Raw genomic sequence first — 27,943 nt, 5'->3', positions numbered from 1 at the left:
ATTCAGACGGTTTCTTACTGCTCAATTGCTACATTAAAACGGTATGTTTCTTTTTCAGAACTGGAAAAACACGATCGTGACAGGATTCGAACCTGCAATCTTCGGATCCGAAGTCCGACGCCTTATCCATTAGGCCACACGGTCACTGACGACCAAGTACAACTTATATACGACTCATCTCGAAACGTTCACGCCACTGAGGAATTGTGTTTTCGTTCCACACAGCCGCTGCCCCTTACTCTTTCCCACCCATTCGTTACATTCAACCTCTTACGGGAGCGACCAAACATAGACAGGAAAACAAGACCACACACTTTGCGCATTCGGAATCGATGGCAGGGTGTCCCTCGCCGCATTTGCTACGATGGCCATTTGCTACTTCTGCAGAAGCGGCAGCGGCGACGCCAACGACGACCGCGAGAGGCTCTGAGATTTGTGAGAAATACATCTATAAAATGTAATTCAGACTGCCTTGTCCCACCTTATGCCGTACTGCTTTGGCAAATGCTTTATCTGCGCCATTCGCCTTAATCACATCTGAGAGTAATTCTTAATAATACGCCTGTCGCTAATTGTTCCTCACCACAGATACTGTTTGCTATACGGCCACGATGCACAACTGATTTCCAAGATTCGTCTTCCTCCTGTGAGGATGGAACTCATGACCCCTGGTTTACCAGACCAATGCTCTACCACTGAGCTAAACAGGCGCCGCCTAACGGCACTTTTGCGTACTTCGTCCGTACGGTCGTCTGAATCATCAGACTTCAGCTGACAACACTTCATATTTTCGACTAATATTTGCAGCTATGGCGACCCATTACTGCTTGGCTACACATCTGACACGTAGCCGATGTTCTCTCCAAACAAAACCACCTGCACTTCAGAACATGACTTTCACACATGTCTACAAAATCACCTTCACCTTCAAATACAGTTTTCTTGCGACTGATGGAGACGTAGGCAAATTTTAAAGTTGCTATATCCATTACATCACGTTAATCAGAATATCGGTATATTACATCTGCAGCAGAAAATAATTCAGTTCCGCCCAGCGTAGGGCTCGAACAAACGACCCTGTGAATAAGAGTCTCATGCTCTACCGACTGAGCTAGCCGTGCTGCCTCGTTGGATACCTGCTGGGTAGCAGATCACACTGTACTCGTTTGGGTTGGGTGGTCCCATACAGAATCTCTCCATGCTGCCTAATGTTTTCCTAACGTCACACTCGTCACGAACATCCCTTTTATTTCATAATCATTTCTGAGAGGTAAAGGAATTGCATGACAATCTGCAGAGCTAGCGGCGTCAAAATTAACACACATACTTGATGTGACTCAAAAGCCGAACGAGTTACTTCCCGACGTTGTTTTAGATGTGCAAGTGCCAGTCAAAACTCGCGGTGAGGGCACTCTGCCGACCATTTCGCTAGTTATCACCGGTCTTGTTGTGTGTGTTTCAGGCTGAAGACCATCTCCAAGCACAGAATGGTCAACAGCAACATTCAGACGGTTTCTTACTGCTCAATTGCTACATTAAAACGGTATGTTTCTTTTTCAGAACTGGAAAAACACGACCGTGACAGGATTCGAACCTGCAATCTTCGGATCCGAAGTCCGACGCCTCATCCATTAGGCCACACGGTCACTGACAATCAAGTAAAACTTATATACGACTTATCTCGAAACGCTCACGCCCCTGAGGAATTGTGTTTTCGTTCCACACAGCCGCTGCCCCTTACTCTTTCCCACCCATTCGTTACATTCAACCTCTTACGAGAGCGACCAAACATAGACAGGAAAACAAGACCACACACTTTGCGCATTCGGAATCGATGGCAGGGTGTCCCTCGCCGCATTTGCTACGATGGCCATTTGCTACTTCTGCAGAAGCGACGACGACGACGACCGCGAGAGGCTCTGAGATTTGTGAGAAATACATCTATAAAATGTAATTCAGACTGCCTCGTCCCACCTTATGCCGTACTGCTTTGGCAAATGCTTTATCTGCGCCATTCGCCTTAATCACATCTGAGAGTAATTCTTAATAATACGCCTGTCGCTAATTGTTCCTCACCACAGATACTGTTTGCTATACGGCCACGATGCACAACTGATTTCCAAGATTCGTCTTCCTCCTGTGAGGATGGAACTCATGACCCCTGGTTTACCAGACCAATGCTCTACCACTGAGCTAAACAGGCGCCGCCTAGCGGCACTTTTGCGTACTTCGTCCGTACGGTCGTCTGAATCATCAGACTTCAGCTGACAACACTTCATATTTTCGACTAATATTTGCAGCTATGGCGACCCATTACTGCTTGGCTACACATCTGACACGTAGCCGATGTTCTCTCCAAACAAAACCACCTGCACTTCAGAACATGACTTTCACACATGTCTACAAAATCACCTTCACCTTCAAACACAGTTTTCTTGCGACTGATGGAGACGTAGGCAAATTTTAAAGTTGCTATTTCCATTACATCACGTTAATCAGAAAATCGGTATATTACATCTGCAGCAGAAAATAATTCAGTTCCGCCCAGCGTAGGGCTCGAACCCACGACCCTGTGAATAAGAGTCTCATGCTCTACCGACTGAGCTAGCCGTGCTGCCTCGTTGGATACCTGCTGGGTAGCAGATCACACTGTACTCGTTTGGGTTGGGTGGTCCCATACAGAATATCTCCATGCTGCCTAATGTTTTTCTAACGTCACACTCGTCACGAACTTCACTTTTATTTCATAATCATTTCTGAGAGGTAAAGGAATTGCATGACAATCTGCAGAGCTAGCGGCGTCAAAATTAACACACATACTTGATGTGACTCAAAAGCCGAACGAGTTACTTCCCGACGTTGTTTTAGATGTGCAAGTGCCAGTCAAAACTCGCGGTGAGGGCACTCTGCCGACCATTTCGCTAGTTAACACCGGTCTTGTTGTGTGTGTTTCAGGCTGAAGACCATCTCCAAGCACAGAATGGTCAACAGCAACATTCAGACGGTTTCGTACTGCTCAATTGCTACATTAAAACGGTATGTTTCTTTTTCAGAACTGGAAAAACACGACCGTAACAGGATACGAACCTGCAAACTTCGGATCCGAAGTCAGACGCATTATCCATTAGGCCACACGGTCACTGACGACCAAGTACAACTTATATACGACTCGTCTCGAAACGTTCACGCCCCTGAGGAATTGTGTTTTCGTTCCACACAGCCGCTGCCCCTTACTCTTTCCCACCCATTCGTTACATTCAACCTCTTACGAGAGCGACCAAACATAGACAGGAAAACAAGACCACACACTTTGCGCATTCGGAATCGATGGCAGGGTGTCCCTCGCCGCATTTGCTACGATGGCCATTTGCTACTTCTGCAGAAGCGGCAGCGGCGACGCCAACGACGCTAGTTAACACCGGTCTCGTTGTGTGTGTTTCAGGCTGAAGACCATCTCCAAGCACAGAATGGTCAACAGCAACATTCAGACGGTTTCGTACTGCTCAATTGCTACATTAAAACGGTATGTTTCTTTTTCAGAACTGGAAAAACACGACCGTGACAGGATTCGAACCTGCAATCTTCGGATCCGAAGTCCGACGCCTTATCCATTAGGCCACACGGTCACTGACGACCAAGTACAACTTATATACGACTCATCTCGAAACGTTCACGCCCCTGAGGAATTGTGTTTTCGTTCCACACAGCCGCTGCCCCTTACTCTTTCCCACCCATTCGTTACATTGAACCTCTTACGAGACCGACCAAACATAGACAGGAAAACAAGACCACACACTTTGCGCATTCGGAATCGATGGCAGGGTGTCCCTCGCCGCATTTGCTACGATGGCCATTTGCTACTTCTGCAGAAGCGGTGGCGGCGGCGACGACGACGACGACGACGACGACCGCGAGAGGCTCTGAAATTTGTGAGAAATACATCTATAAAATGTAATTCAGACTGCCTCGTCCCACCTTATGCCGTACTTTTTTTTTTTTTCCTTTATTGTCATTTTATACCTACAAAGGTAGGCCGGCAGCGGCCTAATATGCCGCTCTTCGGCCACAAGAAACACACAAGAGATAAAAACAGGAAGACATAATCTCAAAACACAGACATGGAGGACAAAAATCAGAAGACAACAGAGAATAAAAAGAAATGAAGTCGTTCACCGATGCAGCACTGTTTCAGTTTTAAAAAGACGGGCAGCACAGCACGGAACAGAGAACACTAGCACAGGTGAACGGTGGAGCAGAAAACGAAGAAACACTCGAGGCACAGACGGGACGAAAGACACGGACACTGCGGAGATGGGCTTCGGCGCTTGCAGGGGCACTGTCCACACCGAAAAGCTGGGGGCCTGCCAAGGGAAAAAAAAGGGGGAGGGAAGGAGGGAGGAGGAGGGGAGAAAACGAAAAAAGGGGGGTGGAAGCCCAGGGAGAGGGGGAGGGGAGGTAAGGATGAAAGGAGGGAGAGAGGGAGGGAGAGAAGGGAGAGAGGGTGCCCACAGGAAAATGAGAGGAGAGGGGAAGGCAAGGCTCAAAGTTGGTAGGAGGGGTAGATGGAGGGGAGGAGGGCATCATCCGGGAGGGGGAGTCGGCGGAAGCCACCTTGGGAGAGGGTGTGGAGAGTGTGAAGATGGAGAGCAGGTGGGATACAGGAGTACAGGCGCGGCAGTGGGTTGGGGTGGGAGAGGATGGAAGAGACAAGCGGGTGGGGAGGATCAAGCTTGCGGGAGGTGTAGAGGATCCGTATCCGTTGGAGGAAGAGAAGGAGGTGTGGGAAGGGGATGAGGTCATAGAGGAGCCGCGTGGGGGAAGGGAGGCGGATGCGATAGGCGAGGCGGAGTGCATGCCGTTCAAGGATTTGAAGGGATTTGTAAAAGGTAGGCGGGGCAGAGATCCAGGCGGGATGGGCATAACAGAGGATAGGGCGGATGAGAGATTTATAGGTGTGGAGGACGGTGGAGGGGTCCAGACCCCATGTGCGGCCAGAAAGGAGCTTCAGGAGGTGGAGTCGGGAGCGTGCCTTGGCTTGGATTGTCCGGAGATGAGGGGTCCAGGAGAGGCGACGGTCAAGGGTGACGCCAAGGTACTTGAGGGTGGGTGTGAGGTTAATAGGACGGCCATAAATGGTAAGATAGAAATCAAGGAGACGGAAGGAAGGGGTGGTTTTGCCTACGATGATTGCCTGGGTCTTGGAAGGATTGACCTTGAGCAACCACTGGTTACACCAAGAGGTGAACCGGTCAAGATGGGATTGGAGAAGGTGTTGGGAGCGTTGCAGGGTGGGGGCAAGGGCAAGGAAGGCGGTGTCATCGGCGTACTGGAGAAGGTGAAGGGGGGGTGCAGGTGGAGGCATGTCCGCCGTATAAAGAAGGTAAAGAAGAGGGGAAAGGACGGAACCTTGGGGCACACCGGCAGAGGGGTAGAAGGTGTAGGAATCAGTGTTGTGGATAGTGACATAGGAAGGGCGGTGGGAAATGAAGGAGGCGATCAGACGGACGTAGTTAATAGGAAGAGCAAAGGTTTGGAGCTTGAAGACGAGACCAGAATGCCACACTCGGTCATAGGCGCGTTCAAGGTCAAGGGAGAGGAATATGGCGGAGCGACGGGAGTTGAGTTGTTCGGAGAGGAGGTCTGTGAGGTGAAGGAGAAGGTCATCGGCAGAGAAGGATGGTCGAAAGCCACATTGGGTGGAGGGAAGGAAGCGGTGCCGGTGGAGATGCTGGTGGATGCGGCGGGTTAGAATGGATTCCAGGACCTTGCTGAAGACCGAGGTAAGGCTTATAGGACGGTAGGAGGAGACAGCGGAAGGTGGTTTATCGGGTTTGAGGAACATCAGGATCCGGGAGGTTTTCCACAGGTCGGGGTAGAAGCCGGTGGACAAGACCACATTGTACAGCCTGGCCAGGGTGGAGAGGAAGGGGGCGGGAGCTTCACGGAGGTGACGGTAAGTAACACGGTCGTGACCAGGAGCAGTGTTGCGTTTGGTGCGGAGTATATCGATGATGTCTTGAGTAGTTATAGGGGTATTGAGTTCAGTGTGTGTAATGTTGTCCAAGTACTGGAAGCCAGGAGCTAGTGGAGGGATAGAGGTGTCAGTTCGATCGCGGACATCGGGGAAGAGGGAATAATCGAACTGGGGATCGTCAGGGATGGTAAAGACATCGGTGAGGTAGGAGGCAAAATGGTTGGCCTTACTAAGGTTGTCAGGAAAGGGATTGTCATTATGAAGGAGAGGATAGTAAGGGGGGGGGGTTTTGATCCAGTAAGGCGGCGGAAGGCTGACCAGTATTTGGACGAGTTAATAGGTAGGGTAGCATTAAGACGGGTGCATGTCTGTCGCCAGTCCCGGCGTTTCTTAGCCGCGAGCAAGTTCCGGATGTGTCTCTGGAGTTGCCGGTGGCGTTGTAGTATGTCCCGGTCACGCGTGTGGAGGAAGGCACGGTAGAGACGACGGGATTCTCGAAGGAGGAGGACGGCCTGTGGGGGTAAAGTGGGACGGTGCGGGTGGATGGCGACGGTAGGGATGTGGGCCTCCACGGCCTCAGACAAGGTCTGCTGGAGAAAGGATGCGGCATGGGTTATGTCATGTGGGCGGTGGTAGGTGAGGGGGTGGCTATCGACCCAGGTAGTAAGGGTATCCCGGTATGCATTCCAGTCGGCACGGGAGTAATCATGGACATACTTGGGGGGAGGGTCAAGGCGAGGATCGGGACGGGGGCGACGACCGTCTGATATGGTAAGAAGGACAGGGAGATGGTCACTGCCAATAGGGTCGAGGACGTCCACCGCTATGCGGCCAAGGAGGTTGGGGGAGGCTAGGACGACATCGGGTGTGGTATTGGATTCAGGGCGGGTGTGTTGGGGAAGAGGAAGGACATCTCCTTGGATGGTGGCGAGGAACCGATGCCACCGCCGTAACTGGGTGGCGGAGCGACTATGGATATTGAGATCTGCGGCAATCACGTAGGAGGAGAAGGTACGGTCGATGTGGGAAAGGAAGTCAAAAGGAATAGGGGCAGAGGGGCGGACATAGATGGTGGCGCAGGTAACGGTGAGGCCGGGGAAGAATAGACTAAGGATCAGGTGTTCCGTGGGGTTGGGAAGGAGGGGTTGGAGCCGAACAGGGATCTGGTGATGGTGGCCAATGGCAACTCCGCCACGCGCTATCGGGAGGGGGTTGTCAGAGCGGTGAAGGAGGTAGGGCGAGGTACGGACAGTATGGTGGGGCTGGAGAAATGTTTCGTTTAGGAGGAAGGCATCCACGCGGTGGGTGGTGAGGGTATGCATAAGGAGATTCTTGTTGACAGGAAGGGAACGGATGTTGTTAAACAGGATACGTTGCTGTCGCGCCATAGTGGGAATTTAGACGAGGGTGTCGAGACGGGAGAAGGTAAAATGGGCCTGGTTATGGGAGTAGGTGGCGTAAGTGTTGAGCTGGAAGACGGAACGGGCGGCAAGGGATACCTGCTGGAGGGTGTGGGGGTGCTGAAAGGGGTGGATGTTCTGAAGGACAACGGTTACAAAGCGGATGATGTCCTCAGCTGTGGGGGGGGGACGGAGGGAATTGCCGGGAGGGGTGGGGGCATCCAAGGGGCGGACAGGGACAGTGAGTTCAGGAGCGGAGGGAGGGGGTCGGGCCTTGCACTTTTGGGAGTAGGTTGGGTGTTGGAGGTTACAGGTGTTACAGGAGGGGGGGGACTGAAGGTTGGGGCACTGCCGGAGGAAGTGCGCTTCTTTGCAGTGCGGGCAGACGGGGGCCTCGCGGCACTCAGATGTAGGATGTGCATTATAGCGCAAGCACCTCTGGCAGCGGATGGACTGTGGAGGGGAGCGGGAGGGGTCGACCTTATAACGGCGGTTGAAAAGGAGGGCACCCTCCTTGAGGAGGAGGTCTATGGAGGGAGCATGCTCGGAGAACACCCGCATGAGGCGGGTGGGGCCGGCTGGATTGTGAATCCGGCGGACAGCTCGAACCTCTAGATAGGGATGGGCCTTCAGCTCCGCCAACACCTCCTCCTCCGTGATCATCGGGCTAAGCCGAGTGATCACGGCAGTGAGGGTCGGTGGGCGACGGGGCGGCTGGGGTTGTCGGGATGAGGAGGGCGGGGGAGCAGGGGCAAGGGAGGCATGGGGACCAAACCGGGTGAGGGGAATGCGGGAGAGGATGTCGGAGTGGAGGGTGGGGCTGGGGGATGTGATCAGGACGGAGTCCCGACGGGGGGTGAGAAGGGAGATCGGGGCTCAGGGGAAGTGCTGGCGGAGGAGAAGGGTAAGATTGCGGGCCTCCAGGAGAGAGGGATCAGGGTGAGAAAGGAGGTACCTGTAGGAGGGGGAGGTAGAGGAGGGAGTAGATAGGGAAGGTGAGGTGGTATCCATGGCATCCTGGGGGGTTGGAGGGGGGAGAGTCTGCGACTTCTTGGGAGCAGAAGAGGCTGGGGTGCCGCTGGGACGTTTCACAGCGGGAGAGGGACGGGAAGAGGTGTGGGGGATGGGGACGACCGGGAGATGGCGTGAGACGGCAGGTCCCACCGGCGGTGCAGGCACTGGTGGTGGTGCTGGTGCTGGCGCTGGGGCTGGAGCTGGCGCCACAGAAGATGCAGTGGCAGTGGTTGGCACTGGCGATGGCGAGGGCGATGGTGATGGTGATGGTGATGGTGATGACGATGATGATGGTGTGGCGTGGGTGGTGGCCCGACGGGCAACAACCCTGGCGGGGGTGGCATGAGTCACATGTGGGAGGGGAGGGAATGGGTCACGTGAGGCATGGGGGGTAGGAACAGGGGAGGGAGCAACAAAAGGAGCGGGGGTGGGAAGAGTGAGGAGGGGGGGAATATATGGGGGAGGCGGTGAATGAGCACACCACGTGATGGTGGTGGCAGCAAGTGAGGGGGACGTGTACACGATTGCAGTGGTAGTGGCGGTAGTTGTGGGGGTTGTCATGGTGAGAGGATAAGTGGGAGAGGGGAAAAGAGGAAAAATAACAGGGGACAGTCAAAGGACAAGGACAAGAGACTGACGAAGAGGAAGGGTAAGACGTAAGCAGAGACGACAGAAAGAAAGACGGGCAGGGAGCGGCGGCGGCGGCGGCGGCGGCGGCAGCGGCGGTCGGCAACAGCAGCAGCGGCAGGAACCGGATACGGTGGCGGCAACCGGCGGCGACGTCGGCGGGAGACCGGCGGCGGCGGAGGCGGCGGCGGCGGCGGCGGCGGCGGCGGCGGCAGGAACCGGATACGATGGCGGCAACCGGCGTCGGCGGGAGACCGGCGGCGGCGGCGGCTGGGACCAACGGCGGCAAAGGCTCGGGACAACGGCAGCTGCAGCGATCACTGAAACTCCTAGCACTTCGAAATTAACGACAATAATATCGAAGGGCGCAACCCTCTCGAGTTACGCCGAAGAACGGTGTATGCCGTACTGCTTTGGCAAATGCTTTATCTGCGCCATTCACCTTAATCACATCTGAGAGTAATTCTTAATAATACGCCTGTCGCTAATTGTTCCTCACCACAGATACTGTTTGCTATACGGCCACGATGCACAACTGATTTCCAAGATTCGTCTTCCCCCTGTGAGGATGGAACTCATGACCCCTGGTTTACCAGGCCAATGCTCTACCACTGAGCTAAACAGACGCCGCCTAGCGGCACTTTTGCGTACTTCGTCCGTACGGTCGTCTGAATCATCAGACTTCAGCTGACAACACTTCATATTTTCGACTAATATTTGCAGCTATGGCGACCCATTACTGCTTGGCTACACATCTGACACGTAGCCGATGTTCTCTCCAAACAAAACCACCTGCACTTCAGAACTTGACTTTCACACATGTCTACAAAATCACCTTCACCTTCAAATACAGTTTTCTTGCGACTGATGGAGACGTAGGCAAATTTTAAAGTTGCTATTTCCATTACATCACGTTAATCAGAAAATCGGTATATTACATCTGCAGCAGAAAATAATTCAGTTCCGCCCAGCGTAGGGCTCGAACCCACGACCATGTGAATAAGAGTCTCATGCTCTACCGACTGAGCTAGCCGTGCTGCCTCGTTGGATACCTGCTGGGTAGCAGATCACACTGTACTCGTTTGGGTTGGGTGGTCCCATACAGAATCTCTCCATGCTGCCTAATGTTTTCCTAACGTCACACTCGTCACGAACTTCCCTTTTATTTCATAATCATTTCTGAGAGGTAAAGGAATTGCATGACAATCTGCAGAGCTAGCGGCGTCAAAATTAACACACATACTTGATGTGACTCAAAAGCCGAACGAGTTACTTCCCGACGTTGTTTTAGATGTGCAAGTGCCAGTCAAAACTCGCGGTGAGGGCACTCTGCCGACCATTTCGCTAGTTAACACCGGTCTTGTTGTGTGTGTTTCAGGCTGAAGACCATCTCCAAGCACAGAATGGTCAACAGCAACATTCAGACGGTTTCGTACTGCTCAATTGCTACATTAAAACGGTATGTTTCTTTTTCAGAACTGGAAAAACACGACCGTAACAGGATACGAACCTGCAATCTTCGGATCCGAAGTCCGACGCCTTATCCATTAGGCCACACGGTCACTGACGACCAAGTACAACTTATATACGACTCATCTCGAAACGTTCACGCCCCTGAGGAATTGTGTTTTCGTTCCACACAGCCGCTGCCCCTTACTCTTTCCCACCCATTCGTTACATTCAACTTCTTACGAGACCGACCAAACATAGACAGGAAAACAAGACCACACACTTTGCGCATTCGGAATCGATGGCAGGGTGTCCCTCGCCGCATTTGCTACGATGGCCATTTGCTACTTCTGCAGAAGCGGCAGCGGCGACGCCAACGACGACCGCGAGAGGCTCTGAGATTTGTGAGAAATACATCTATAAAATGTAATTCAGACTGCCTTGTCCCACCTTATGCCGTACTGCTTTGGCAAATGCTTTGGCAAATGCTTTTATGGGATTATGTCCCCTTGATATAAAAATTAGGGAGCAGGCAGCGTGGTATTGGGTAACAAAGGGGAAAGTTGAAAAGACTAGGGAAATCATGGGTGTGCAAGTAGGGGACAAATACGCAATCAAGAGAAGGGGGGAGGAACTATGGCAGAGTCAGTGGGAAGGGGAAGGAACTGGGAGACGAGTTTTTGTGCTACTTCCAGATGTTGCAGAAAGATTAAAAATGGGATACTTTCAGCCAAGTAGGGGTCTGCTGCACTTCCTGACAGGACATGGGCCATATCCGGCATACCTTTGCCGATTTGGTAAACAGGCGACACCAGCGTGTGACTGTGGTGCTCCGGAAGGAACTCCCGAACACGTCATCTACAACTGCACGTTGTATGATGGAGTGGCAAGTGAACTTAGAGCACAACTTCCTAGCCAAGATACATATACCTTGCTGCGGCGTGCCGACACTTTCAGAGTCCTCAACAGTCTGGCAAATGAGATCTCGATGAAAGTCATGAGGGACTTTATTAGGGCAAGGAACTAATCAAGTACCAAACCGAACTTGACCGAGTTGCACCTGCACTACCGCCAGGCGCGGATCTGGCCAGCCATTTCATGGCTGGAATCCGCCGCGTCTTCGGACAAGGATGGCAGGTGCACTACCCGGAATTGGAATTATCGCACAACTATTTTTTGAGTAGAAAGTAGTTTAAGTAAGAACTAGAAATACTAACATACTAACAGGTAGGGACTGCAGTGAAGTTAAAGTCGTAGCCAGCCCAGTGCCAGGGGCACGCCCACTGGGGTTAGCTCGGTGGGCAGGCTAAATAACAGTAGGTTTGTATGCATAACTTCTGGCACATACTGTAACACTGCAGATCACACTAGAATAGTCATGTAAGGTAGTCTAACAAGTAACTTATTAATCATGCCCGTAGTTAGTGCCACACAAGTAATACACTGCCAATTAGTAGTTTGTAATAAGGACCCACTAATTATTTGAGGTGGTGGGTTAATAGTATGGGAATAGTTTCTTGTATTTGACTTTTTTTTTGTATCATACTTAGTTATATATTAAGATGTTGTATAATTAAATTAATGTTGTTGTATTATTAATAAAGTTTTTTTTTTTTTTTTAAAAAAAAAAAAAAAAAAAATGCTTTATCTGCGCCATTCGCCTTAATCACATCTGAGAGTAATTCTTAATAATACGCCTGTCGCTAATTGTTCCTCATCACAGATACTGTTTGCTATACGGCCACGATGCACAACTGATTTCCAAGATTCGTCTTCCTCCTGTGAGGATGGAACTCACGACCCCTGGTTTACCAGACCAATGCTCTACCACTGAGCTAAACAGGCGCCGCCTAGCGTCACTTTTGCGTACTTCGTCCGTACGGTCGTCTGAATCATCAGACTTCAGCTGACAACACTTCATATTTTCGACTAATATTTGCAGCTATGGCGACCCATTACTGCTTGGCTACACATCTGACACGTAGCCGATGTTCTCTCCAAACAAAACCACCTGCACTTCAGAACATGACTTTCACACATGTCTACAAAATCATCTAAACCTTCAAATATAGTTTTCCTGCGACTGATGGAGACGTAGGCAAATTTTAAAGTTGCTATTTCCATTGCATCACGTTAATCAGAAAATCGGTAATTTACATCTGCAGCGGAAAAAAATTCCGTTCCGCCCAGCGTAGGGCTCGAACCCACGACCCTGTGAATAAGAGTCTCATGCTCTACCGACTGAGCTACACGTGCTGCCTCGTTGGATACCTGCTGGGTAGCAGATCACACTGTACTCGTTTGGGTTGGGTGGTCCCATACAGAATCTCTCCATGCTGCCTAATGTTTTCCTAACGTCACACTCGTCACGTACTTCACTTTTATTTCATAATCATTTCTGAGAGGTAAAGGAATTGTATGAAAATCTGCAGAGCTAGCGGCGTCAAAATTAACACACATACTTGATGTGACTCAAAAGCCGAACGAGGTACTTTCCGACGTTGTTTTAGATGTGCAAGTGCCAGTCAAAACTCGCGGTGAGGGCACTCTGCCGACCATTTCGCTAGTTAACACCGGTCTTGTTGTGTGTGTTTCAGGCTGAAGACCATCTCCAAGCACAGAATGGTCAACAGCAACATTCAGACGGTTTCGTACTGCTCAATTGCTACATTAAAACGGTATGTTTCTTTTTCAGAACTGGAAAAACACGACCGTGATAGGATTCGAACCTGCAATCTTCGGATCCGAAGTCCGACGCCTTATCCATTAGGCCACACGGTCACTGACGACCAAGTACAACTTATATACGACTCATCGCGAAACGTTCACGCCCCTGAGGAATTGTGTTTTCGTTCCACACAGCCGCTGCCCCTTACTCTTTCCCACCCATTCGTTACATTCAACCTCTTACGAGACCGACCAAACATAGACAGGAAAACAAGACCACACACTTTGCGCATTCGGAATCGATGGCAGGGTGTCCCTCGCCGCATTGGCTACGATGGCCATTTGCTACTTCTGCAGAAGCGGCGGCGGCGGCGGCGGCGGCGACGACGACGACGACGACGACGACGACGACGACGACGACGACGACGACCGCGAGAGGCTCTGAGATTTGTGAGAAATACATCTATAAAATGTAATTCAGACTGCATCGTCCCACCTTATGCCGTACTGCTTTGGCAAATGCTTTATCTGCGCCATTCGCCTTAATCACATCTGAGAGTAATTCTTAATAATACGCCTGTCGCTAATTGTTCCTCATCACAGATACTGTTTGCTATACGGCCACGATGCGCAACTGTTTTCCAAGATTCGTCTTCCTCCTGTGAGGATGGAACTCATGACCCCTGGTTTACCAGACCAATGCTCTACCACTGAGCTAAACAGGCGCCGCCTAGCGTCACTTTTGCGTACTTCGTCCATACGGTCGTCTGAATCATCAGACTTCAGCTGACAACACTTCATATTTTCGACTAATATTTGCAGCTATGGCGACCCATTACTGCTTTGCTACACATCTGACATGTAGCCGATGTTCTCTCCAAACAAAACCACCTGCACTTCAGAACATGACTTTCACACATGTCTACAAAATCATCTAAACCTTCAAATACAGTTTTCCTGCGACTGATGGAGACGTAGGCAAATTTTAAAGTTGCTATTTCCATTACATCACGTTAATCAGAAAATCGGTAATTTACATCTGCAGCGGAAAAAAATTCCGTTCCGCCCAGCGTAGGGCTCGAACTCACGACCCTGTGAATAAGAGTCTCATGCTCTACCGACTGAGCTAGCCGTGCTGCCTCGTTGGATACCTGCTGGGTAGCAGATCACACTGTACTCGTATGGTTTGGGTGGTCCCATACAGAATCTCTCCATGCTGCCTAATGTTTTCCTAACGTCACACTCGTCACGTACTTCACTTTCATTTCATAATCATTTCTGAGAGGTAAAGGAATTGCATGAAAATCTGCAGAGCTAGCGGCGTCAAAATTAACACACAAACTTGACGTGACTCAAAAGCCGAACGAGGTACTTTCCGACGTTGTTTTAGATGTGCAAGTGCCAGTCAAAACTCGCGGTGAGGGCACTCTGCCGACCATTTCGCTAGTTAACACTGGTCTTGTTGTGTGTGTTTCAGGCTGAAGACCATCTCCAAGCACAGAATGGTCAACAGCAACATTCAGACGGTTTCGTACTGCTCAATTGCTACATTAAAACATAGTCGCCCCTCTAACTCATTTATATAACGAATGCCTCAGGCAGAAAAAGTTCCCTCGAATATGGAAGAGGGCAAATGTGATAATTATAAAGAAAGGGGCTGACAAAGACCCACCAGAAACTAAATCTTATAGACCTGTCTGCCTGCTTGATCAGCTTGGGAAGATTCTGGAGAGACTTCTGGCTGATAGACTGGCTGCACACCTAGTGCTGTGCGGAATGAGCAACAGGCAGTTTGGCTTCAGGCCTGGACGATCGGCATCTGATGCAATCGCCCTGGCGGCCGAGGTCTGCGGCTCTACCCCGTACAAGTACGTTGTTGGCATCATGGTGGATATAAGTGGCGCCTTCGACAACCTGTGGTGGCCTTCGCTCTTCTCCTGCTTAAGGGAGAAGGAGTGTCCAGGGCCGCTATATGGCTGTCTGAGGAGCTATTGTGAAGATCGGGAGGTCTGGCTATCATCTGCTAGCACAAGAGTAAGGAAAACTATCACCAAGGGATGTCCCCAGGGTTCCGTACTGGGTCCGCTGTTCTGGGACATCCACATGGAACCCTTACTAGATACATTACAACAAAGTGATGAAGTGCTGGAGGTGATAGCCTACGCAGATGATCTCCTCCTACTGGTCGGCGGCCGTAGCCGAGAAGACATAGAGCCTAAGATCGAGAGAACAATAAACACACTCCAACTGTGGTGCCGCAAGACAAAAATGACAATTTCACCGGCCAAGTCTACCTATCTTCTTCTAAAGGGACAATTAGCTCGTAACCCAACTGTTAGGATAGATGGATCACCAGTTCTCCGGCGACGTGAGACACGCTACCTTGGTATCATCATTGATGAAAGGTGGACTTTTGGTAGACACATCGAAACCGTAACTCAAAGAGCTTTACAGGTACTCAACAACCTCATCTCCATTGGGCACAAGCGGTTTCATCTTCCACCACATCTCATCAAACTCTATCATAACAGTATACTAACATCCATAGTGGGTTACGGATCCGGAGTCTGGGCACACAGGCTCACGAGGGTGGTGCCCGCCATGACAGTGAGGAGAGTGCAGAGAAATATGATCCTGAGATCAGTGGGGGCATACAGAACTACACCGGGAGGAGCCCTATTAGTTATTATGGGGCTTTGCCCCCTGGATATCAAAATTCGGGAGCAGGCCGCTTGGTACTGGACTAAAAAGGGGAATTTGGAAAAAACCGAGGAAATTCTGGGCAGCAGGACTGAAAATAAAGTAGAGATTAGGAAAAAAGCGGAGCTGCTATGGCAACTTTCGTGGGAAACCGAAGAAACAGGGCGTCGAACCTTTGAGCTCCTACCAGATGTCAGGGAAAGGATGGAAATGTCACATTTCGATCCATCCCGGGGACTCATCCACTTCCTCACTGGACATGGACCGTACTCGACATATCTATGTCGATTTGGTAAAAAGGCGACACCTGCGTGTGACTGTGGTGTTCCGGAGGGTACTCCTGACCATGTAGTCTACGAGTGCCCCCTTTTCAATGATGTGGCCTCAGTACTGCGGGACCAACTACCACACAACGACACATTTAGACTAATCAGACATCGCGACACTTTCGACATCATAAATAAACTGGCTAACGCGGTATCTCAGAAAGTCCTAAAGGAGTACCTGAAAGAACTGTAGTAGTACAAGAAAGAGATAAACCAGGACACAGATAGAGTTTGATACCCTACTCCCAAACCGCCTGGGCGCGGAAAGGCCGACTTCCTCAGTCTGAATCCGCCGCGCCACAGGATTCTGGGGGGGTGGGGTGCAGCCTTACCAAACCAGACAACGCACCAGACTTGACATTAGGATAAGTTAGTTGTAGGACTTAGTATTTAGACATTTTTTTAGTAACCTGCAGCGATTACCATCTTGGCCTGCCCAGTGTCAGGGGCACGCTCATTGGGATTAGCTCAATGAGCAAGGCTCTATAGTAGGTTTATATAAATTAGCTGACACAACTGTAACGCTGTAGGATTAGTAACTAGTCTTAAGATTAAATGTTTGTAGTAGACTAACACTAATGTTGCCCATTGCTTACTGTCACTTATATACTAACTAGTTACCACATAGGACTTAGAATTAGCTGCTAAGTATCCTTGTATAACTAACTTGGCCCACTAATCAAATAAGGCAGTGGGCTAGATGTAAAATTAACATTCTTTTATGGAAATAAAGATTTTTTTAAAAAAAAAAAAATGCTTTATCTGCGCCATTCGCCTTAATCACATCTGAGAGTAATTCTTAATAATACGCCTGTCGCTAATTGTTCCTCATTGCAGATACTGTTTGCTATACGGCCACGATGCACAACTGATTTCCAAGATTCGTCTTCCTCCTGTGAGGATGGAACTCACGACCCCTGGTTTACCAGACCAATGCTCTACCACTGAGCTAAACAGGCGCCGCCTAGCGGCACTTTTGCGTACTTCGTCCGTACGGTCGTCTGAATCATCAGACTTCAGCTGACAACACTTCATATTTTCGACTAATATTTGCAGCTGTGGCGACCCATTACTGCTTGGCTACACATCTGACACGTAGCCGATGTTCTCTCCAAACAAAACCACCTGCACTTCAGAACATGACTTTCACTCATGTCTACAAAATCACCTTCACCTTCAAATACAGTTTTCTTGCGACTGATGGAGACGTAGGCAAATTTTAAAGTTGCTATTTCCATTACATCACGCTAATCAGAAAATCGGTATATTATATCTGCAGCAGAAAAATATTCAGTTCCGCCCAGCGCAATGCTCGAACCCACGACCCTGTGAATAAGAGTCTCATGCTCCACCGACTGAGATAGCCGTGCTGCCTCGTTGGATACCTGCTGGGTAGCAGATCACACTTTACTCGTTTGGGTTGGGTGGTCCCATACAGAATCTCTCCATGCTGCCTAATGTTTTCCTAACGTCACACTCGTCACGAACTTCACTTTTATTTCATAATCATTTCTGAGAGGTAAAGGAATTGCATGAAAATCTGCAGAGCTAGCGGCGTCAAAATTAACACACATACTTGATGTGACTCAAAAGCCGAACGAGGTACTTTCCGACGTTGTTTTAGATGTGCAAGTGCCAGTCAAAACTCGCGGTGAGGGCACTCTGCTGACCATTTCGCTAGTTAACACCGGTCTTGTTGTGTGTGTTTCAGGCTGAAGACCATCTCCAAGCACAGAATGGTCAACAGCAACATTCAGACGGTTTCGTACTGCTCAATTGCTACATTAAAACGTTATGTTTCTTTTTCAGAACTGGAAAAACACGACCGTGAGAGGATTCGAACCTGCAATCTTCGGATCCGAAGTCCGACGCCTTATCCATTAGGCCACACGGTCACTGACGACCAAGTACAACTTATATACGACTCATCTCGAAACGTTCACGCCCCTGAGGAATTGTGTTTTCGTTCCACACAGCCGCTGCCCCTTACTCTTTCCCACCCATTCGTTACATTCAACCTCTTACGAGAGCGACCAAACATAGACAGGAAAACAAGACCACACACTTTGCGCATTCGGAATCGATGGCAGAGTGTCCCTCGCTGCATTTGCTACGATGGCCATTTGCTACTTCTGCAGAAGCGGCGGCGGCGACGCCAACGACGACCGCGAGAGGCTCTGAGATTTGTGAGAAATACATCTATAAAATGTAATTCAGACTGCCTTGTCCCACCTTACGCCGTACTGCTTTGGCAAATGCTTTATCTGCGCCATTCGCCTTAATCACATCTGAGAGTAATTCTTAATAATACGCCTGTCGCTAATTGTTCCTCATTGCAGATACTGTTTGCTATACGGCCACGATGCACAACTGATTTCCAAGATTCGTCTTCCTCCTGTGAGGATGGAACTCACGACCCCTGGTTTACCAGACCAATGCTCTACCACTGAGCTAAACAGGCGCCGCCTAGCGGCACTTTTGCGTACTTCGTCCGTACGGTCGTCTGAATCATCAGACTTCAGCTGACAACACTTCATATTTTCGACTAATATTTGCAGCTGTGGCGACCCATTACTGCTTGGCTACACATCTGACACGTAGCCGATGTTCTCTCCAAACAAAACCACCTGCACTTCAGAACATGACTTTCACACATGTCTACAAAATCACCTTCACCTTCAAATACAGTTTTCTTGCGACTGATGGAGACGTAGGCAAATTTTAAAGTTGCTATTTCCATTACATCACGTTAATCAGAAAATTGGTATATTACATCTGCAGCAGAAAAATATTCAGTTCCGCCCAGCGCAATGCTCGGACCCACGACCCTGTGAATAAGAGTCTCATGCTCCACCGACTGAGATAGCCGTGCTGCCTCGTTGGATACCTGCTGGGTAGCAGATCACACTTTACTCGTTTGGGTTGGGTGGTCCCATACAGAATCTCTCCATGCTGCCTAATGTTTTCCTAACGTCACACTCGTCACGTACTTCACTTTTATTTCATAATCATTTCTGAGAGGTAAAGGAATTGCATGAAAATCTGCAGAGCTAGCGGCGTCAAAATTAACACACATACTTGATGTGACTCAAAAGCCGAACGAGGTACTTTCCGACGTTGTTTTAGATGTGCAAGTGCCAGTCAAAACTCGCGGTGAGGGCACTCTGCCGACCATTTCGCTAGTTAACACCGGTCTTGTTGTGTGTGTTTCAGGCTGAAGACCATCTCCAAGCACAGAATGGTCAACAGCAACATTCAGACGGTTTCGTACAGCTCAATTGCTACATTAAAACGGTATGTTTCTTTTTCAGAACTGGAAAAACACGACCGTGACAGGATTCGAACCTGCAATCTTCGGATCCGATGTCCGACGCCTTATCCATTAGGCCACACGGTCACTGACGACCAAGTACAACTTATATACGACTCATCTCGAAACGTTCACGCCCCTGAGGAATTGTGTTTTCGTTCCACACAGCCGCTGCCCCTTACTCTTTCCCACCCATTCGTTACATTCAACCTCTTACGAGAGCGACCAAACATAGACAGGAAAACAAGACCACACACTTTGCGCATTCGGAATCGATGGCAGGGTGTCCCTCGCCGCATTTGCTACGATGGCCATTTGCTACTTCTGCAGAAGCGGCGGCGGCGACGCCAACGACGACCGCGAGAGGCTCTGAGATTTGTGAGAAATACATCTATAAAATGTAATTCAGACTGCCTTGTCCCACCTTACGCCGTACTGCTTTGGCAAATGCTTTATCTGCGCCATTCGCCTTAATCGCATCTGAGAGTAATTCTTAATAATACGCCTGTCGCTAATTGTTCCTCATCACAGATACTGTTTGCTATACGGCCACGATGCACAACTGATTTCCAAGATTCGTCTTCCTCCTGTGAGGATGGAACTCACGACCCCTGGTTTACCACACCAATGCTCTACCACTGAGCTAAACCGGCGCCGCCTAGCGGCACTTTTGCGTACTTCGTCCGTACGGTCGTCTGAATCATCAGACTTCAGCTGACAACACTTCATACTTTCGACTAATATTTGCAGCTGTGGCGACCCATTACTGCTTGGCTACACATCTGACACGTAGCCGATGTTCTCTCCAAACAAAACCACCTGCACTTCAGAACATGACTTTCACTCATGTCTACAAAATCACCTTCACCTTCAAATACAGTTTTCTTGCGACTGATGGAGACGTAGGCAAATTTTAAAGTTGCTATTTCCATTACATCACGTTAATCAGAAAATCGGTATATTACATCTGCAGCAGAAAAATATTCAGTTCCGCCCAGCGCAATGCTCGAACCCACGACCCTGTGAATAAGAGTCTCATGCTCCACCGACTGAGATAGCCGTGCTGCCTCGTTGGATACCTGCTGGGTAGCAGATCACACTTTACTCGTTTGGGTTGGGTGGTCCCATACAGAATATCTCCATGCTGCCTAATGTTTTCCTAACGTCACACTCGTCACGAACTTCACTTTTATTTCATAATCATTTCTGAGAGGTAAAGGAATTGCATGAAAATCTGCAGAGCTAGCGGCGTCAAAATTAACACACATACTTGATGTGACTCAAAAGCCGAACGAGGTACTTTCCGACGTTGTTTTAGATGTGCAAGTGCCAGTCAAAACTCGCGGTGAGGGCACTCTGCTGACCATTTCGCTAGTTAACACCGGTCTTGTTGTGTGTGTTTCAGGCTGAAGACTATCTCCAAGCACAGAATGGTCAACAGCAACATTCAGACGGTTTCGTACTGCTCAATTGCTACATTAAAACGTTATGTTTCTTTTTCAGAACTGGAAAAACACGACCGTGACAGGATTCGAACCTTCAATCTTCGGATCCGAAGTCCGACGCCTTATCCATTAGGCCACACGGTCACTGACGACCAAGTACAACTTATATACGACTCATCTCGAAACGTTCACGCCCCTGAGGAATTGTGTTTTCGTTCCACACAGCCGCTGCCCCTTACTCTTTCCCACCCATTCGTTACATTCAACCTCTTACGAGACCGACCAAACATAGACAGGAAAACAAGACCACACACTTTGCGCATTCGGAATCGATGGCAGAGTGTCCCTCGCTGCATTTGCTACGATGGCCATTTGCTACTTCTGCAGAAGCGGCGGCGGCGACGCCAACGACGACCGCGAGAGGCTCTGAGATTTGTGAGAAATACATCTATAAAATGTAATTCAGACTGCCTTGTCCCACCTTACGCCGTACTGCTTTGGCAAATGCTTTATCTGCGCCATTCCCCTTAATCACATCTGAGAGTAATTCTTAATAATACGCCTGTCGCTAATTGTTTCTCATTGCAGATACTGTTTGCTATACGGCCACGATGCACAACTGATTTCCAAGATTCGTCTTCCTCCTGTGAGGATGGAACTCACGACCCCTGGTTTACCAGACCAATGCTCTACCACTGAGCTAAACAGGCGCCGCCTAGCGGCACTTTTGCGTACTTCGTCCGTACGGTCGTCTGAATCATGAGACTTCAGCTGACAACACTTCATATTTTCGACTAATATTTGCAGCTGTGGCGACCCATTACTGCTTGGCTACACATCTGACACGTAGCCGATGTTCTCTCCAAACAAAACCACCTGCACTTCAGAACATGACTTTCACACATGTCTACAAAATCACCTTCACCTTCAAATACAGTTTTCTTGCGACTGATGGAGACGTAGGCAAATTTTAAAGTTGCTATTTCCATTACATCACGTTAATCAGAAAATTGGTATATTACATCTGCAGCAGAAAAATATTCAGTTCCGCCCAGCGCAATGCTCGAACCCACGACCCTGTGAATAAGAGTCTCATGCTCCACCGACTGAGATAGCCGTGCTGCCTCGTTGGATACCTGCTGGGTAGCAGATCACACTTTACTCGTTTGGGTTGGGTGGTCCCATACAGAATCTCTCCATGCTGCCTAATGTTTTCCTAACGTCACACTCGTCACGAACTTCACTTTTATTTCATAATCATTTCTGAGAGGTAAAGGAATTGCATGACAATCTGCAGAGCTAGCGGCGTCAAAATTAACACACATACTTGATGTGACTCAGAAGCCGAACGAGTTACTTTCCGACGTTGTTTTAGATGTGCAAGTGCCAGTCAAAACTCGCGGTGAGGGCACTCTGCCGACCATTTCGCTAGTTAACACTGGTCTTGTTGTGTGTGTTTCAGGCTCAAGACCATCTCCATGCACAGAATGGTCAACAGCAACATTCAGACGGTTTCGTACTGCTCAATTGCTACATTAAAACGGTATGTTTCTTTTTCAGAACTGGAAAAACACAACCGTGACAGGATTCGAACCTGCAATCTTCGGATCCGAAGTCCGACGCCTTATCCATTAGGCCACACGGTCACCGACGACCAAGTACAACTTATATACGACTCATCTCGAAACTTTCACGCCCCTGAGAAATTGTGTTTTCGTTCCACACAGCCGCTGCCCCTTACTCTTTCCCACCCATTCGTTACATTCAACCTCTTACGAGAGAGACCAAACATAGACAGGAAAACAAGACCACACACTTTGCGCATTCGGAATCGATGGCAGGGTGTCGTTCGCCGCATTTGCTACGATGGCCATTTGCTACTTCTGCAGAAGCGGCGACGACGGCGACGACGACTACGACGACGACCGCGAGAGGCTCTGAGATTTGTGAGAAATACATCTATAAAATGTAATTCAGACTGCATCGACCCACCTTATGCCGTACTGCTTTGGCAAATGCTTTATCTGCGCCATTCGCCTTAATCACATCTGAGAGTAATTCTTAATAATACGCCTGTCGCTAATTGTTCCTCATCACAGATACTGTTTGCTATACGGCCACGATGCACAACTGATTTCCAAGATTCGTCTTCCTCCTGTGAGGATGCAACTCACGACCCCTGGTTTACCAGACCAATGCTCTACCACTGAGCTAAACAGGCGCCGCCTAGCGGCACTTTTGCGTACTTCGTCCGTACGGTCGTCTGAATCATCAGACTTCAGCTGACAACACTTCATATTTTCGACTAATATTTGCAGCTATGGCGACCCATTACTGCTTGGCTACACATCTGACACGTAGCCGATGTTCTCTCCAAACAAAACCACCTGCACTTCAGAACATGACTTTCACACATGTCTACAAAATCACCTAAACCTTCAAATACAGTTTTCTTGCGACTGATGGAGACGTAGGCAAATTTTAAAGTTGCTATTTCCATTACATCACGTTAATCAGAAAATCGGTAATTTACATCTGCAGCGAAAAAAATTCCGTTCCGCCAAGCGTAGGGCTCGAACCCACGACCCTGTGAATAAGAGTAACATGCTCTACCGACTGAGCTAGCCGTGCTGCCTCGTTGGATACCTGCTGGGTAGCAGATCACACTGTACTCGTATGGGTTGGGTGGTCCCATACAGAATCTCTCCATGCTGCCTAATGTTTTCCTAACGTCACACTCGTCACGTACTTCACTTTTATTTCATAATCATTTCTGAGAGGTAAAGGAATTGCATGAAAATCTGCAGAGCTAGCGGCGTCAAAATTAACACACATACTTGATGTGACTCAAAAGCCGAACGAGGTACTTTCCGACGTTGTTTTAGATGTGCAAGTGCCAGTCAAAACTCGCGGTGAGGGCACTCTGCCGACCATTTCGCTAGTTAACACCGGTCTTGTTGTGTGTGTTTCAGGCTGAAGACCATCTCCAAGCACAGAATGGTCAACAGCAACATTCAGACGGTTTCGTACAGCTCAATTGCTACATTAAAACGGTATGTTTCTTTTTCAGAACTGGAAAAACACAACCGTGACAGGATTCGAACCTGCAATCTTCGGATCCGAAGTCCGACGCCTTATCCATTAGGCCACACGGTCACCGACGACCAAGTACAACTTATATACGACTCATCTCGAAACTTTCACGCCCCTGAGGAATTGTGTTTTCGTTCCACACAGCCGCTGCCCCTTACTCTTTCCCACCCATTCGTTACATTCAACCTCTTACGAGAGAGACCAAACATAGACAGGAAAACAAGACCACACACTTTGCGCATTCGGAATCGATGGCAGGGTGTCGTTCGCCGCATTTGCTACGATGGCCATTTGCTACTTCTGCAGAAGCGGCGACGACGGCGACGACGACTACGACGACGACCGCGAGAGGCTCTGAGATTTGTGAGAAATAGATCTATAAAATGTAATTCAGACTGCATCGACCCACCTTATGCCGTACTGCTTTGGCAAATGCTTTATCTGCGCCATTCGCCTTAATCACATCTGAGAGTAATTCTTAATAATACGCCTGTCGCTAATTGTTCCTCATCACAGATACTGTTTGCTATACGGCCACGATGCACAACTGATTTCCAAGATTCGTCTTCCTCCTGTGAGGATGGAACTCACGACCCCTGGTTTACCAGACCAATGCTCTACCACTGAGCTAAACAGGCGCCGCCTAGCGGCACTTTTGCGTACTTCGTCCGTACGGTCGTCTGAATCATCAGACTTCAGCTGACAACACTTCATATTTTCGACTAATATTTGCAGCTATGGCGACCCATTACTGCTTGGCTACACATCTGACACGTAGCCGATGTTCTCTCCAAACAAAACCACCTGCACTTCAGAACATGACTTTCACACATGTCTACAAAATCACCTAAACCTTCAAATACAGTTTTCTTGCGACTGATGGAGACGTAGGCAAATTTTAAAGTTGCTATTTCCATTACATCACGTTAATCAGAAAATCGGTAATTTACATCTGCAGCGAAAAAAATTCCGTTCCGCCAAGCGTAGGGCTCGAACCCACGACCCTGTGAATAAGAGTAACATGCTCTACCGACTGAGCTAGCCGTGCTGCCTCGTTGGATACCTGCTGGGTAGCAGATCACACTGTACTCGTATGGGTTGGGTGGTCCCATACAGAATCTCTCCATGCTGCCTAATGTTTTCCTAACGTCACACTCGTCACGTACTTCACTTTTATTTCATAATCATTTCTGAGAGGTAAAGGAATTGCATGAAAATCTGCAGAGCTAGCGGCGTCAAAATTAACACACATACTTGATGTGACTCAAAAGCCGAACGAGGTACTTTCCGACGTTGTTTTAGATGTGCAAGTGCCAGTCAAAACTCGCGGTGAGGGCACTCTGCCGACCATTTCGCTAGTTAACACCGGTCTTGTTGTGTGTGTTTCAGGCTGAAGACCATCTCCAAGCACAGAATGGTCAACAGCAACATTCAGACGGTTTCGTACAGCTCAATTGCTACATTAAAACGTTATGTTTCTTTTTCAGAACTGGAAAAACACGACCGTGACAGGATTCGAACCTGCAATCTTCGGATCCGAAGTCCGACGCCTTATCCATTAGGCCACACGGTCACTGACGACCAAGTACAACTTATATACGACTCATCTCGAAACGTTCACGCCCCTGAGGAATTGTGTTTTCGTTCCACACAGCCGCTGCCCCTTACTCTTTCCCACCCATTCGTTACATTCAACCTCTTACGAGAGCGACCAAACATAGACAGGAAAACAAGACCACACACTTTGCGCATTCGGAATCGATGGCAGGGTGTCCCTCGCCGCATTTGCTACGATGGCCATTTGCTACTTCTGCAGAAGCGGTGGCGGCGACGCCAACGACGACCGCGAGAGGCTCTGAGATTTGTGAGAAATACATCTATAAAATGTAATTCAGACTGCCTTGTCCCACCTTACGCCGTACTGCTTTGGCAAATGCTTTATCTGCGCCATTCGCCTTAATCACATCTGAGAGTAATTCTTAATAATACCCCTGTCGCTAATTGTTCCTCATCACAGATACTGTTTGCTATACGGCCACGATGCACAACTGATTTCCAAGATTCGTCTTCCTCCTGTGAGGATGGAACTCACGACCCCTGGTTTACCACACCAATGCTCTACCACTGAGCTAAACAGGCGCCGCCTAGCGGCACTTTTGCATACTTCGTCCGTACGGTCGTCTGAATCATCAGACTTCAGCTGACAACACTTCATATTTTCGACTAATATTTGCAGCTATGGCGACCCATTACTGCTTGGCTACACATCTGACACGTAGCCGATGTTCTCTCCAAACAAAACCACCTGCACTTCAGAACATGACTTTCACACATGTCTACAAAATCACCTTCACCTTCAAATACAGTTTTCTTGCGACTGATGGAGACGTAGGCAAATTTTAAAGTTGCTATTTCCATTACATCACGTTAATCAGAAAATCGGTAATTTACATCTGCAGCGGAAAAAAATTCCGTTCCGCCAAGCGTAGGGCTCGAACCCACGACCCTGTGTATAAGAGTAACATGCTCTACCGACTGAGCTAGCCGTGCTGCCTCGTTGGATACCTGCTGGGTAGCAGATCACACTGTACTCGTATGGGTTGGGTGGTCCCATACAGAATCTCTCCATGCTGCCTAATGTTTTCCTAACGTCACACTCGTCACGTACTTCACTTTTATTTCATAATCATTTCTGAGAAGTAAAGGAATTGCATGAAAATCTGCAGAGCTAGCGGCGTCAAAATTAATACACATACTTGATGTGACTCAAAAGCCGAACGAGGTACTTTCCGACGTTGTTTTAGATGTGCAAGTGCCAGTCAAAACTCGCGGTGAGGGCACTCTGCTGACCATTTCGCTAGTTAACACCGGTCTTGTTGTGTGTGTTTCAGGCTGAAGACCATCTCCAAGCACAGAATGGTCAACAGCAACATTCAGACGGTTTCGTACTGCTCAATTGCTACATTAAAACGTTATGTTTCTTTTTCAGAACTGGAAAAACACGACCGTGACAGGATTCGAACCTGCAATCTTCGGATCCGAAGTCCGACGCCTTATCCATTAGGCCACACGGTCACTGACGACCAAGTACAACTTATATACGACTCATCTCAAAACGTTCACGCCCCTGAGGAATTGTGTTTTCGTTCCACACAGCCGCTGCCCCTTACTCTTTCCCACCCATTCGTTACATTCAACCTCTTACGAGAGCGACCAAACATAGACAGGAAAACAAGACCACACACTTTGCGCATTCGGAATCAATGGCAGAGTGTCCCTCGCTGCATTTGCTACGATGGCCATTTGCTACTTCTGCAGAAGCGGCGGCGGCGACGCCAACGACGACCGCGAGAGGCTCTGAGATTTGTGAGAAATACATCTATAAAATGTAATTCAGACTGCCTTGTCCCACCTTACGCCGTACTGCTTTGGCAAATGCTTTATCTGCGCCATTCGCCTTAATCACATCTGAGAGTAATTCTTAATAATACGCCTGTCGCTAATTGTTCCTCATTGCAGATACTGTTTGCTATACGGCCACGATGCACAACTGATTTCCAAGATTCGTCTTCCTCCTGTGAGGATGGAACTCACGACCCCTGGTTTACCAGACCAATGCTCTACCACTGAGCTAAACAGGCGCCGCCTAGCGGCACTTTTGCGTACTTCGTCCGTACGGTCGTCTGAATCATCAGACTTCAGCTGACAACACTTCATATTTTCGACTAATATTTGCAGCTATGGCGACCCATTACTGCTTGGCTACACATCTGGCACGTAGCCGATGTTCTCTCCAAACAAAACCACCTGCACTTCAGAACATGACTTTCACACATGTCTACAAAATCACCTTCACCTTCAAATACAGTTTTCTTGCGACTGATGGAGACGTAGGCAAATTTTAAAGTTGCTATATCCATTACATCACGTTAATCAGA

The 27,943-nt window shown here is 48.9% G+C and overlaps 21 non-coding genes across 21 annotated transcripts; all 21 read right to left on the bottom strand.

Annotated features, from left to right (window-relative positions):
• Positions 1–71: 71 nt before the first annotated feature.
• On the bottom strand, positions 72–144 carry Trnar-ucg (transfer RNA arginine (anticodon UCG)). The gene has a single exon. It is a non-coding gene; the product is annotated as a tRNA-Arg (tRNA).
• Positions 145–1,573: 1,429 nt separating this feature from the next.
• Trnar-ucg (transfer RNA arginine (anticodon UCG)) lies at positions 1,574–1,646 on the bottom strand. The gene has a single exon. It is a non-coding gene; the product is annotated as a tRNA-Arg (tRNA).
• Positions 1,647–2,541: 895 nt separating this feature from the next.
• On the bottom strand, positions 2,542–2,614 carry Trnak-cuu (transfer RNA lysine (anticodon CUU)). The gene has a single exon. It is a non-coding gene; the product is annotated as a tRNA-Lys (tRNA).
• Positions 2,615–3,553: 939 nt separating this feature from the next.
• Trnar-ucg (transfer RNA arginine (anticodon UCG)) lies at positions 3,554–3,626 on the bottom strand. Its single transcript has one exon. It is a non-coding gene; the product is annotated as a tRNA-Arg (tRNA).
• Positions 3,627–9,979: 6,353 nt separating this feature from the next.
• On the bottom strand, positions 9,980–10,052 carry Trnak-cuu (transfer RNA lysine (anticodon CUU)). Its single transcript has one exon. It is a non-coding gene; the product is annotated as a tRNA-Lys (tRNA).
• Positions 10,053–10,504: 452 nt separating this feature from the next.
• Trnar-ucg (transfer RNA arginine (anticodon UCG)) lies at positions 10,505–10,577 on the bottom strand. Its single transcript has one exon. It is a non-coding gene; the product is annotated as a tRNA-Arg (tRNA).
• Positions 10,578–12,237: 1,660 nt separating this feature from the next.
• Trnat-ggu (transfer RNA threonine (anticodon GGU)) lies at positions 12,238–12,309 on the bottom strand. The gene has a single exon. It is a non-coding gene; the product is annotated as a tRNA-Thr (tRNA).
• Positions 12,310–13,172: 863 nt separating this feature from the next.
• Trnar-ucg (transfer RNA arginine (anticodon UCG)) lies at positions 13,173–13,245 on the bottom strand. The gene has a single exon. It is a non-coding gene; the product is annotated as a tRNA-Arg (tRNA).
• A 949-nt stretch (positions 13,246–14,194) lies between these two features.
• On the bottom strand, positions 14,195–14,267 carry Trnak-cuu (transfer RNA lysine (anticodon CUU)). Its single transcript has one exon. It is a non-coding gene; the product is annotated as a tRNA-Lys (tRNA).
• A 2,777-nt stretch (positions 14,268–17,044) lies between these two features.
• Positions 17,045–17,116, bottom strand: Trnat-ggu (transfer RNA threonine (anticodon GGU)). The gene has a single exon. It is a non-coding gene; the product is annotated as a tRNA-Thr (tRNA).
• An 863-nt stretch (positions 17,117–17,979) lies between these two features.
• On the bottom strand, positions 17,980–18,052 carry Trnar-ucg (transfer RNA arginine (anticodon UCG)). The gene has a single exon. It is a non-coding gene; the product is annotated as a tRNA-Arg (tRNA).
• Positions 18,053–18,546: 494 nt separating this feature from the next.
• Trnat-ggu (transfer RNA threonine (anticodon GGU)) lies at positions 18,547–18,618 on the bottom strand. The gene has a single exon. It is a non-coding gene; the product is annotated as a tRNA-Thr (tRNA).
• An 863-nt stretch (positions 18,619–19,481) lies between these two features.
• On the bottom strand, positions 19,482–19,554 carry Trnar-ucg (transfer RNA arginine (anticodon UCG)). The gene has a single exon. It is a non-coding gene; the product is annotated as a tRNA-Arg (tRNA).
• Positions 19,555–20,983: 1,429 nt separating this feature from the next.
• Trnar-ucg (transfer RNA arginine (anticodon UCG)) lies at positions 20,984–21,056 on the bottom strand. The gene has a single exon. It is a non-coding gene; the product is annotated as a tRNA-Arg (tRNA).
• A 494-nt stretch (positions 21,057–21,550) lies between these two features.
• Positions 21,551–21,622, bottom strand: Trnat-ggu (transfer RNA threonine (anticodon GGU)). The gene has a single exon. It is a non-coding gene; the product is annotated as a tRNA-Thr (tRNA).
• Positions 21,623–22,485: 863 nt separating this feature from the next.
• Positions 22,486–22,558, bottom strand: Trnar-ucg (transfer RNA arginine (anticodon UCG)). Its single transcript has one exon. It is a non-coding gene; the product is annotated as a tRNA-Arg (tRNA).
• A 1,437-nt stretch (positions 22,559–23,995) lies between these two features.
• On the bottom strand, positions 23,996–24,068 carry Trnar-ucg (transfer RNA arginine (anticodon UCG)). The gene has a single exon. It is a non-coding gene; the product is annotated as a tRNA-Arg (tRNA).
• A 503-nt stretch (positions 24,069–24,571) lies between these two features.
• Positions 24,572–24,643, bottom strand: Trnat-ggu (transfer RNA threonine (anticodon GGU)). The gene has a single exon. It is a non-coding gene; the product is annotated as a tRNA-Thr (tRNA).
• Positions 24,644–25,505: 862 nt separating this feature from the next.
• On the bottom strand, positions 25,506–25,578 carry Trnar-ucg (transfer RNA arginine (anticodon UCG)). Its single transcript has one exon. It is a non-coding gene; the product is annotated as a tRNA-Arg (tRNA).
• Positions 25,579–27,007: 1,429 nt separating this feature from the next.
• Trnar-ucg (transfer RNA arginine (anticodon UCG)) lies at positions 27,008–27,080 on the bottom strand. Its single transcript has one exon. It is a non-coding gene; the product is annotated as a tRNA-Arg (tRNA).
• Positions 27,081–27,574: 494 nt separating this feature from the next.
• Positions 27,575–27,646, bottom strand: Trnat-ggu (transfer RNA threonine (anticodon GGU)). The gene has a single exon. It is a non-coding gene; the product is annotated as a tRNA-Thr (tRNA).
• Positions 27,647–27,943: the final 297 nt, after the last annotated feature.

This window comes from Schistocerca gregaria, chromosome 11 (assembly GCF_023897955.1).
Source record: "Schistocerca gregaria isolate iqSchGreg1 chromosome 11, iqSchGreg1.2, whole genome shotgun sequence".
NCBI classification, from domain to species: Eukaryota; Metazoa; Arthropoda; class Insecta; order Orthoptera; family Acrididae; genus Schistocerca; species Schistocerca gregaria.
This window is presented reverse-complemented; position numbering and strand designations above follow the sequence as displayed.